We start from the raw sequence: 12,272 nt of genomic DNA, 5'->3' as shown, positions 1-12,272 counted from the left end.
ATCAAGTAATTATCCACAAACATATTTCCAATATTTTTATAAAATATCATAATACAAGTAATAGTGATGTATTACTTACATATAAACTTACATCTCATTTAATATCAATGCAATAACATTAAATTACACATTGTCTTATTAAAAATCATATGAACTTACAATTTTCCATAATATCCATAATCATAGAAATCACATTTATGTATGATAATTCAATGCACTTCATGTACCATAGACATATTTTTAAATCAATTCGTAAACTTGGCACCATAATCATTTAATTTAACATAATTCAATTAATTCACTAAATTTAACTTTCAAATATAAATTACAGCATTATTGTTGTATTATTATCATACCAACTTACATACTTTCAACACCTCGGAGATCATAGTAAATATATCAATTTTACATTGAAACATGCATAAATTAATGCTTATTATACATATGAACTTACCTTGATATTAAAACGACCATTTTACCAACTTTCCCAATTTTCAATTTTTCTCTCATTCTAGGTTCAAATCTTGTTTTCCGGGATCTTTCCCAATTTTCAATTTTTCTCTCATTCTAGGTTCAAATCTTGTTTTTCGGGATCTAAAACATCATATTTTACTTATTTAATTAATGTACTATTCAAAACAGTCCTTAACTCAAACTTTGGAAAAATTACAATTTTGCCCCTAGGCTCGGGAGTTAAACTTCATCCCTTATTCTTATGTTTTATGACATGATGATCACTTTTCCCTTCTATGGAAACATCAAATTCTCACTCTAACATATACTTATGACTATTAGGTATTTTTACCGATTAAGCCCTTTTGCTCGTTTTCACTTAAAACCGAGTAGCACAAGTTGTCTAACATAACTTAAAACCTCATATTGTATCATAAAACACCAGAATACACAAATTTTACCTATGGGTATTTTCCAAATATGAACCCTAGGTTGAATCATTGCTAGCATAAGCTAAATCAAGTTACCAAGACTCTAAAAACGTAAAGAACTTGAAAAACGGGGTTAGAACGGACTTACAATTGAGCTTGGGAAGCTTGAAAACCCTAGCCATGGAGTCTCCCTTGGTATACACGTCCATGGTGAAGAAGATGAGCAAAATTGGCTTTTAATTTTGTATTTTAATTCATTTTACCCCTAAATGACCAAAATACCCTTACTACTAAACTTTCCAAAAATTCCATCCATGTCCAATTTTTTTCCATAACTTAGAAATTGGTAAAATTGCTATTTAAGACCTCCTAATTAATATTTCAAATCAATTTCATACTAGAAACTTCTAGAATGCAAGTTTTGCAACTTATTCAATTTAGTCCCTAACTTCGAATTAAGCACTTTATGCATAGAATTTCTTCACGAAATTTTCACACAATCATGAAATCATATCATAGACCTCAAAATAATCATAAAATAATTATTTATATCTCAGATTTTGTGGTCCCGAAACCTCTGTTCCAACTAGACCTAATTTTGGGCTATTACATTGTGTCACACATGGCCTAGACACACGCCCGTGTGTCTAACCATGTGGACCTTGATAGGCTATTTTCCAAGCCTTTAGTCACCTCTTTCTACTTTTTTTTCTTAATAGATACCAAATTCAAAGTAAAACATGATTAAACACTTATAAATGATCTTGATGAAGTTAGTTGTATGGAAACCTCATATCATTGGTTTTATACAAAAAGGTTATTTCCCATCTAGTATTTATGGGTTCTTATGTTATTGTAGCACATTCAAAATTTGGCTCGTTTTGAACTCATTTTCAATTGTAGCAACCCATCATATAAAAACATAAACATGCATATAAAGGCAGGTCATAGCCTACTTCCAAATATGCCAATTTCCATGGCCTTTTACAAAAAGATGAATACATCTTTACATGCCTTCATTTGGAAATTCAAATGACACATATGACAAAATACTCAAAGCGCTATACATGCCATTAACAAAATAGAAGTGTCTTTATACCAAAGCTTGACTAGTTGATAGTATGTTGTTTCTCCAACCGTCTTCCAATCCTTATGAGTCATCGGGCTCTGTAAAACAAGGAAAAGATAGGGGGTAAGAATTTTCATGCTTAGTAAGCTCAAATAGCCGGAAAATAAACTTACCGAGTAATTAGCATACATCCACACTTAAATCATGAAATCATCAATTATGAAATGATTTCCTATCACATGTGCTCAATCAATAAGTTGGTCACATAAAAAAGCATCATGTAATTTATGTAGATGAGCTCATCATTCATCATCTTATTGACATACGTCATATTAATCCCGTTGAGTTTCTAGGAAATCTCGATGGAATACCCATTATCCGTCAATTCTTACGAATGATCATTTCACATATTTGCACTCCCGCAAACCTCACATCTCAAGGCAAGATTACCAGTCCAGGCTAAATCCCTTATAGCGACAAACACCCTTAATGAGCTCGGATCTGAATTACCAGTCCAAGCTAAATTTAGACTCTAATAGGATTACCCATCCGGGCTAAATCTTCAATCCACATATATTCTTCGGGAGGCTCGATCATTCAAGGAACACCCGTCCGGGCTAGATCCTTTCCATACTCGAGATCACAGATTACCCGTCCGGGCTAAATCCTTACTGCAACACATGCAAGATCTCTTTACACATATCAATGAGGGTTTATCCGTCGAATTCCCTTTGTCAACCTCATCCGAGACATTTTTCACATGTTACCATCAAATATGCATTTCCATGATATTTCATGCTAATAATAAATGCAATCATCATGCATTCATAAATCATTTAATTATGCATATTAGGGGTTTACTTTAAGTTATCCAAACTTACCTGGTATTCTTTTCGAGATTGTGTTTCGGTTATTTCGAAACCTTGCGTTTACCACGATCGACCTCTGAAATTTGTTTCTCGGGGTCTATAACAGCAAAATTAACTCATTAATACCCCACATTGCACATTTCAAGTTTAATATCTACCCCCGTTTCAAATAACCATTTTTCCCCTAACCTTTGACATTTTTACGATTTAGTTCCTAGGCTCGTATTGTAATGGCCTAAATTCAAAGTTATCGGAACAGTGGTTCGTAACCACAAATTTGATTTAAAGAGAAATTTATTTCAATATTTTTGCATGAAAATTGATATGATAGGAAAATCGTTTGAAAATATTGATAGAAAAATTTTACCGATTTAGTGGTTAGTTAGAAAAAAAATTATTGAAGAAATTGGGTAAAAACAAGGTATCGAGACCTCTATCTCGTAAAACTGAGTCGAAAATAATTTTATAAATATTTATGAAATGTTAGTAATGTGGTATTAAAATTTCGTTAGGAAATTTTAATGTTTGGGTAGTCAATTAAATGAAAAGGACTAAATTGTAATAGGTGTAAAAGTTAATAGAATGATTAAATAGCTTAAGAGTCTAATGAGAAAGGATTTAAAAGGAAATTAGACCCAAAATTTATTATGGCTAGATGGCAAGGGCATGAAATCAGCAGGAAAATTGATAAATTAATGGAAAAATTGGAATATTGCAAAATTAACTAAATAAAGTTAGGACTAAATAGGAAACATCTAGATTTCTCTTCATTTCTCTTCAATTACAGCAGCTAAAAATGCCATAGGAGGGTTCTCTAAGCTGGTATTTCATAATTTTTGTACCAAGTGAGTTAATCCTTGCCTTTTTCTTGTAATTTTTGTGTTTCTAAGACTTTTACAACTAGGTCCTACTATTAAATTCATTAGTTTTTGATTTCATGGATGAAATTGAAAGTCACCATGGTTGAGTGTTGTAAGTTTATGATGAAATAGAATGAAATTAAAGCTTTAATTTGTTTATGAGATGATTTTATTAGGTAATTTCAATAGAATTTGATTTTTAGGACCTAATAGTGAAAATGCTTGGAATTAAAGTATATTGCTGAAATTCTGATTCCTAAAGGTTGTAAACTAGTTTAAGGTGATAGAATAAAATGTTAATTGAGAAAAATCAGCTCAATTGAGAGGCTAATTGAGTAGGGACGAAATTATCATTTATTAAAAGCTTAGGGGAAAAATGGTAATAAACAGCTTGCACAAAAACAGTTTGGACAGCAGCAGTAGACTAACTTTGAAAAATCACCATAAATTGTATAAATCGAATTAGAAGATGAAAAAAATATGGAATTAAATATTATTTAGTCTAGTTTCTCATAGAAGAAATAGTGTAAGCAATGGATTTGTAAAGTTTTAGATATAATTAATTTTGTAAGACAAGGTCAGAATGAATTCGGGTTCCCCTGTTCTGACTTTAAAAAATAAAAAAAATTGAATAAAAATAATTAGGGGCTTAAATTTATATGTATAAAATTTTTAATTAGTCTATGTTTAATAAAAACAAACAATAATATCATTTGAATCCTGTATGAAGAGATAATTAATTTTTAGTGAAGAAGGGTCAGAACTGTTAGACAACAGAACAGGGGTGACTTTAAAGAATAAACTGTACTTATTGGCTAAACCAAAAATTCTGAAAATTTTATGGTAAGAAAATATATGAGTCTAGCTTTAGGTAAAATTAACGGATCTTAATTTTGAGTTCTGTAGCTCAATTTATAAATAATTTAGTGACTATGACTCAAATAGACAGCTTTGAATAAACTATAAATAATAATAGTAAAATTATAGAGAATGTTGCATATGAACATGAAATGTATTAAATTGATAATTAAATTTATTTATTTAGATCCAGAAGATTCAAATACGAAGCTAGATCGAGGAAAGACAAAATTTCGGGATTAGTAGATTTTTTTTTGTTTACAAACAAGTATCAAGGTAAGTTCGTGTAACTTGAATTATATTCTTAAATTGCTTGAGATTGTAAGTTATTGATGTGAATATGATTTGAATGTTCATTGTATGAAAATTAATGAAACATTGATATATTTGATAAAATGGGAAGAAATCTCGGTTGAATGAAAGGAAAATTCGATGGATCTCTGAAAAGGAATTGACGGTAAAAAGGATCAAGCCCGGACGGGTGATCCTATCCTGATATAGCCCTCCCAAAGAATATGTGTAAAATGGATTTAGCTTGGACGGGTAATTCGAATTAGGGTCTGAATTTATCCTGGACTGGTAATTCAGATCCAAGCTCATTAGAGTAATTGTCGTTGCAGGGGATTTAGCCTGGACTGGTAATCCCGACAATACTCTATGAGTTTATATCGCAGGGGATTTAGCCTGGACTGGTAATCCCGCTGCAAGGTTGAGGTTTGCGGGAGTGTGCTCTCTGAAATGGAAATGTGCGCACATGAATATGATTTGACGGACCCGGAATTGTACACTAAAAATGTATCTCTGAAAAATCCATCGAAATTCCTATAAATTCAACGGGATAAATATGGAAAAATAACAAGGAAATGGAAATCATGGTATTGATAAGCTCATCAATCATAGTATATATTATTGGTACATGGAAATTATTGTACTAACTTGAATGTTGAGTTTGTGCATGTTAGGGTAATAATGCATTGAATGGATATATGAATGTTTATTGTATTGTATTGAAAATATTAGGTAAGTATAATTCTTGTTACATGAGCTTACTAAGCACAAAGTGCTTACCCTGTTTCCTTTTCCCCTGTTTTATAGTGTTAAGAGCTTGGAGGTCGGATTTGGTCGGAGACACATCACACTATCAACCTCAGGATTTCGGTATATAAAGAAACTTTATTTTGGAAATCAATGGCATGTATAAGCTAATAAAGTAAATGTTAACGTGAAATGAATGTAAAGTTAGCCATTACTATGGTTAACAAACCTGGTTTTGGGTATGTGATGACGTTATTTTATAAATATACATGAATTTATCTTGAAAATATGTTGAATTGGATTGGTTGATGTGGATTGTTTTTGGTTTAAAATTTCAGGGAAGGTTAGATATCTATAAAGGGGTTATATTGTGTTAAAAAAAATTTAATTCGTAAACTCCAGTAATACTTCGTACACTATTCCGACAATGAATACGGGTAGGGGTATTACAGGTATAATGAAGCACATGCAATTTCTATCTCACCCAAGCCTAGCCGATCACTTTTACTTCTTATGGTAGCCCACAATTTCCATATTTTCCTTATTTCTACCACACATTTACATCTTTTGCAAAATGGTCTCTATAAGGGTTTCTCATGGAAACCAACTTGAAAAAGATATTTAACTCACATTTATCTTTCATATTCCCCCATAATCCCTCAAAATACAAATAACTCATGCATGGGTAAATTTTTGAACATGAACCCTAGCTTGAAATATGGGTAGAAATGGAGAGAACAAGCTACCGGGATTTCAAAAATATAAAGAACATTAAAAACGGGGCTTGGGAGCACTTACAATTGAGCTTGGAAATCTTGAAACCATAGCTATGCAGAACCCCAAATTTTCGGCTGGATGGAGGAGAAAGTGGCTGATTTTGGCTTGATTTTTCCCATTTTAATTCATCAAAATGACAAATGACTAAAATGCCCTTATGCCCTTTCTTTAAAATTTCATCCATGCAAGCCCATTTTTGTCCAAAAATTTAGAATTTGGGAAAATTTCTCTCCAAGACCTTCTAATTCATAATCTGAAGCAATTTCATACAAATTGCTTCTAGAATCTAAGTTTTGCAATTTATTCAATTTAGTCCCTAATTTCCAATTGGACACCTTCTACTTAGAATTTCTTCATGAAACTTTAACACATACATATACTCATATTCTAGGCCTCATAATAATCATAAAATAAATATTTTGATGCCGGATTTGTGGTCCCAAAACCACTATTCTGACTAGGCCCTATTTCGGGATGTTACATAGTGGAACAAGGATTGTTCCAGTATGAAACCTCAGGGATTAAAATCCTAAAATCACGATTCTGTTGATAAAAGTTATCAAATCGTGAGGTTTCATTTGACTGGGGTATGCGGTCCATACCGCGAGGGCACAGCCCGCTCCCTTCGACCACCTTAGATCCCCATCATCTTTCAGTATGTTTTGTAATAAATAAAACTTGATAGGCCATAAAAGATGGAAAGGATATTGTATAATTCACTTAGTAAAACGTTGAATGATGTATGCTATTTTTTTGACATGCACGGTGTTTGAAATGCATAGTTATAGGCGATAACCCATTTGATAAGAGGTTGTAGTTTTATAAAATATGGCCTGCGTGTCGTGCCTTACTATTATTCTCTCGTATTTCTCTTCTCATCTTACTCCCTCGTATGTAAAACGAGTTTCTGTATATTGTAATTTGCAAAAGTTACTGTGGGTTTGACGAGAAGAAAGATGGGCCAATCAGTGTGGATCAACAGCTTGTGAGACGGCTTTCACCTTTAGGTTTCCTTTTGTTTCTCCCATTAGCTTGGGATAAACTACCATAGTTTATGGGCTATAACTATTGCATTTACTTATTGCTTTATTTATTCATGTATGAGATGCTATGGATGTCTAAAGCATGCAAATTAGGTAATAATAAACCTCATTAATTGATGAGATCAATTAAAAGATTAAATGGACTGACGTAAACCATAATTGGTGAAATGCAAGATTTTTAATAAAATCCCTCTATTAAAATATTAAGTCATCATGGCCTTCCAATTTTGCCCTCGTTAAGGCCTCGATCAATACTATGTAGATCATACCAAAGCAGAGTACTAGTATTTATCTTGGTTAAACGCGAAGAATAAACAAGTGATATTCGCTGGTTAAAAATTGGTTAATGACTTAACTAGGTTACTCTAATAGGATTAGAAACCTAGAGGCAAGTAATTTGGATAAATCATAAGATGATTAGAACAAGAGTTGTTCACCAAATTTTAGAAGTTACATAAGATATAATTAGCAAATGATTGCTTACCTAAACAACCATAATCTTGAGAGTAAAGCCAAAGCTGACTTAAGAAGAGGTGAAATATGGATCCTTAACCCACTAAAAATACTTTTAAGAAAGTTTTTAAATTAATATATGAGGGTTATTAATTTTGAAAATAAAATAGTAGGAACATGTTTAATAAAGTCCTTTTAATGATTGATATAAACATGGTAAATTTATTCACACGCATATTTTATTGTTATAGATATATTATGGCTGCAAACAATACACTCTCATTGCGATCGGTCCTTGAGAATGACAAATTGAATGGTTTGAACTTTCTTGACTGGTTCCGTAACTTGAGGATTGTCCTCAAATAAGAATGAAAATTATATGTCATTGAATAACCACTTCCTATTGAACCATCCGGTAATGCCTCGAGAGCTGATAAAGATGTTCACGAGAAGCATCTCGATGACATGGTAGACATTGGATGTCTTATGCTTGCCACTATGAATCCTGGGCTTTAGAAGCAACATGAGGACATGGTTGCTTATGATATGATCGAGCACCTGAAAGAACTTTATCAAGGGCAAGCACCGCAAGAGAGGTTCAATATCTCTAAGGCCCTATTCCAATGTAAGCTGGCTAAAGGAAGCCCAGTAGGACCTCATGTCCTTAAGATGATTGGCTATATTGAAAGCCTGTCTAAGCTTGGGTTTCCATTGGGCTAAGAGTTGGCCACTAATGTTATTCTGCAATCGTTGCCGGATAGCTACAACCAGTTTGTCCTCAATTTCAATATAAATGAAATTGACAAGACTCTGCCACAGTTGCTTAGTATGTTACGAACTGCTTAAGGCAACATGAAAAAGGTTGGGCCCAAGCCCATACTGATGGTCCGTAACAACAAGGGCAAGGGAAAGGCTAAAGTTCAGACAAAGCCCAAGGGCAAGGGTAGGCCTAAGCCTGGAAAAGGAAAGGCTGTACTGAAACCTAAAGGTGGCGTGTCTAAGGAAGGAAACTGCTTTCATTGTGGTGTGACTAGACATTGGAAGTGGAACTACCCTATCTATCTTGAGGAAATCAAGAAGGCCAAAACAAGTGGAAGTCTGCTTCAGGTATTTATGTTATTGATATTAATTTATCAACTACTACTTCTTGGGTATTAGATACTAGTTGTGGTTCTCATATTTGTACTTCTGTACAGGGACTACAAAGGAGTAGAACTTTGGCTAGAGGAGATGTGGACCTGCGAGTTGGAAATGGAGCAAGAGTTTCTGTATTAGCTGTAGGAACATACATTTTATCTTTGCCTAGTGGATTTGATTTATGTTTAGAGGATTGTTATTTTGTGCCCAGTTTGACTAAAAACATTATTTCAATTTCTTGTTTAAACAAATTGGTTTTGAGATAATTATTAAGAATAATTGTTGTTCCTTTTATCTCAATAATGTTTTCTGTGGTTCAGCACAATTGATAAATGGCCTCTATATTTTAGATCAAATGAATCTCACTTACAACATAAATACTAAAAGATCTAAAATAAATTACTCAAACCAAACTTATCTTTGGCATTGTTGTTTGGGCCACATAAGTGAGAAACACATATCCAAACTCCATAAAGATGGTCTCTTGGATTCATTTGTTTTTGAACAATTTGAAGTATGTGAATCTTGCTTATTGGGAAAAATGACTAAATATCCTTTTACTGGTAAAAGTGAACGAGCTAGTGATTTATTGGGCTTAATACATTCTGATGTATGTGGACCAATAAATACACAGGCCAGAGGTGGTTTTCACTACTTCATTACTTTCACTGATGATATCAGTATATATGGGTATGTTTATCTTATGCACCATAAGTCAGAGGCCCTTGAAAAGTTCAAGGTATTCAAAAATGAAGTACAAAATTTAACTAGGCAAAACTATCAAGACACTTTGATCTAATCGAAGTGGAGAGTATTTGAGCCTAGAGTTTGATAATCTTTTGAAGAAATGTGGGATTGTAGCACAACTTACTCCTCCTGGTACTCCTCAATGGAATGGAGTTTCTGAGAGAAGAAATCAAACTTTGTTAGACATGGTTCGATCCATGATGAGTCATGCTGATCTATCGACTTCCTTTTGGGGACATGTACTTGAGACAGCTGCTTTCACACTAAACCGTGTTCCATCTAAATCGGTTCAAAAGATGCCATATGAGATGTGGACTGGGAAACGTCCTAGTATGTCTTTTATGAAAATTTGGGGTTGAGAAGCTTATGTTAAATGTCAAACGTCTACTAAGCTTGAACCCAAATATGAAAAGTGTATTTTTGTGGGGTATCTGAAAGAAACCAAAGGATATTATTTCTTTAATCCCATTGAGAACAAAGTGTTTGTTGCTCGGACTGGTGTCTTCCTAGAGAGAGAATTTGTTTCTAGAAAAGGAAGTGGGAGAGAGATTGAACTTGAAGAAATTCGAGAATCACAAGATACCACTGAACCAGAGATTGAACAATAGCAAATTCTTCAAGAAATTGAAGAACAAGTAACTGCTGTAGAAACACAACTACCGCGCAGATCTTTAAGAGAAAGCCATGCACCTGAGATGTAACACCCCTTACAAAATTTATTTTCCAGACACTGCCTAATCTGTGTACTAGTCATTTTAAAAATCATATCTTGAGTTTCGTAACTCGAAAATCAGTTTCGTAATTTTTCCCAGAAACTAGACTCATGTGCCCATCTATGTATTTTTTTCTAGAATTTTTGGTTGGGCCAATTAGTACAGTTTATTAGTCAAAGTCCCCCAAGTTGCAGGGGTCGACTACACTGACCTTTGCCCATTACGACTTGAATATCTCCCTGCACGAGGCTTTAATACTGATGCCGTTTGTTTCTATGAAAACTAGACTCAGAGAGGAATCTGTACATATATGGTACGACCCCTAATTATCTCTGGTTAATTTATAATTAATTTCCAAAGTCGGAGCAGGGAATCCAGAAACCGTTCTGGCCCTGTCCCACAAAAATCTGATTATCTCTTAATATACTGCCCATATGATCTTTTCGTTACTTCCTCATGAAAGCAGACTCATCGAGCTTCGATTACATAATTTATTCATCAATTAATTCCACTCCTACTATTTTTAGTGATTTTTCAATCTCATGACACTGCTGCTGCCAGCATCTGTTACGAAAGTAACTAGGTCCATTTCATGCCTACCCTTGATCCAACTCAATCGAACATTCGTGCCATTTTCGCATGGCTTAAAGTTTACATGCCATAATTCAAACACAACGTACTAGCTTATACATGCCAAAATGATCTTCTAAGCACACTAAGAAGAAAGTACCAAAACTTGCTATCCGGTGTGATGACTTCGATGACGGCCCGACCCCGCAAAAATAGATGAGTCCAAGCAACCTATAATGGGTGACAAGGAAACACCGGGTGAGTTTATAACTCAGTAAGTCATAAGCAATGCTCTACTATACATCAATAACATTATCACAAGAGGAACAAAATGGAATGAGACAATTTACTCCATCCATACCGAACCATGCCATAGTTCCTCCAACCTATCGATTCAATTTCATATCAATTCATGCATTCACAATCCATATACTCATCAATAGGACATTGAAGAATTTTCATAAATCAATTTATTTTCGTTACAATCAAACAACAAAACGGCCTTTCACCTATCCTACGATAAATTTTTATGTACGTGACTTCAAGTATAGTTGTCACATAGGTTCAACTTACCGAGCTCAACACCAAGTATAAGCATAGCACATATTAGCCATGTACTCAAGACACTTACCCGATCCGCTGTCCGCGATCGACTCAATAGTGTCGCACACATAGTGTCCATAATGATTCACGAAGGTATATTGAGCCCGCACACTCAGTGCTATATAATCAACTCGCACACTTAGTGCCACGTAATCAAATCGCACACTTAGTGCTACATAGTCAGACTCGCACACTTAGTGCCGCATGGTCAATTCGCACACTTAGTGCATCATATTCATTTCGCACACTTAGTGCAACATAGTCGAATCGCACACTTAGTGCTGTACAATTTAATCCCGCGCACTTAGCGCCAATCTCATGGTCATAAATGGTTATCCCGCACGTTTAGTGCCGAGATCAACAACTTAGTACATCTTACCTCTTTTCTTTCATTCAACAATTTCATCATCACATACGTACATGTATATATATATGTATATTTATTCATTCCATTCAGCATCAATACATACACATTATGACCATTTGAAATAATACCAACTACATGCTTAATGACTTACCTCGTGTTGGGTAAGACGGTTCCAACTCGGCTACTCGATAACCTTTTCTTTGCCTTTGCTCGATTCACCTCCTTTAGCTCCTTGAGCTAAATCAATAATTTAACTAGTTTAACCACCTTGCTAAATATTTACAATC

This window comes from Gossypium hirsutum, chromosome A05, assembly GCF_007990345.1.
Source record: "Gossypium hirsutum isolate 1008001.06 chromosome A05, Gossypium_hirsutum_v2.1, whole genome shotgun sequence".
NCBI lineage: Eukaryota > Viridiplantae > Streptophyta > Magnoliopsida > Malvales > Malvaceae > Gossypium > Gossypium hirsutum.
Note: the sequence above shows the minus strand (reverse complement) of the source record.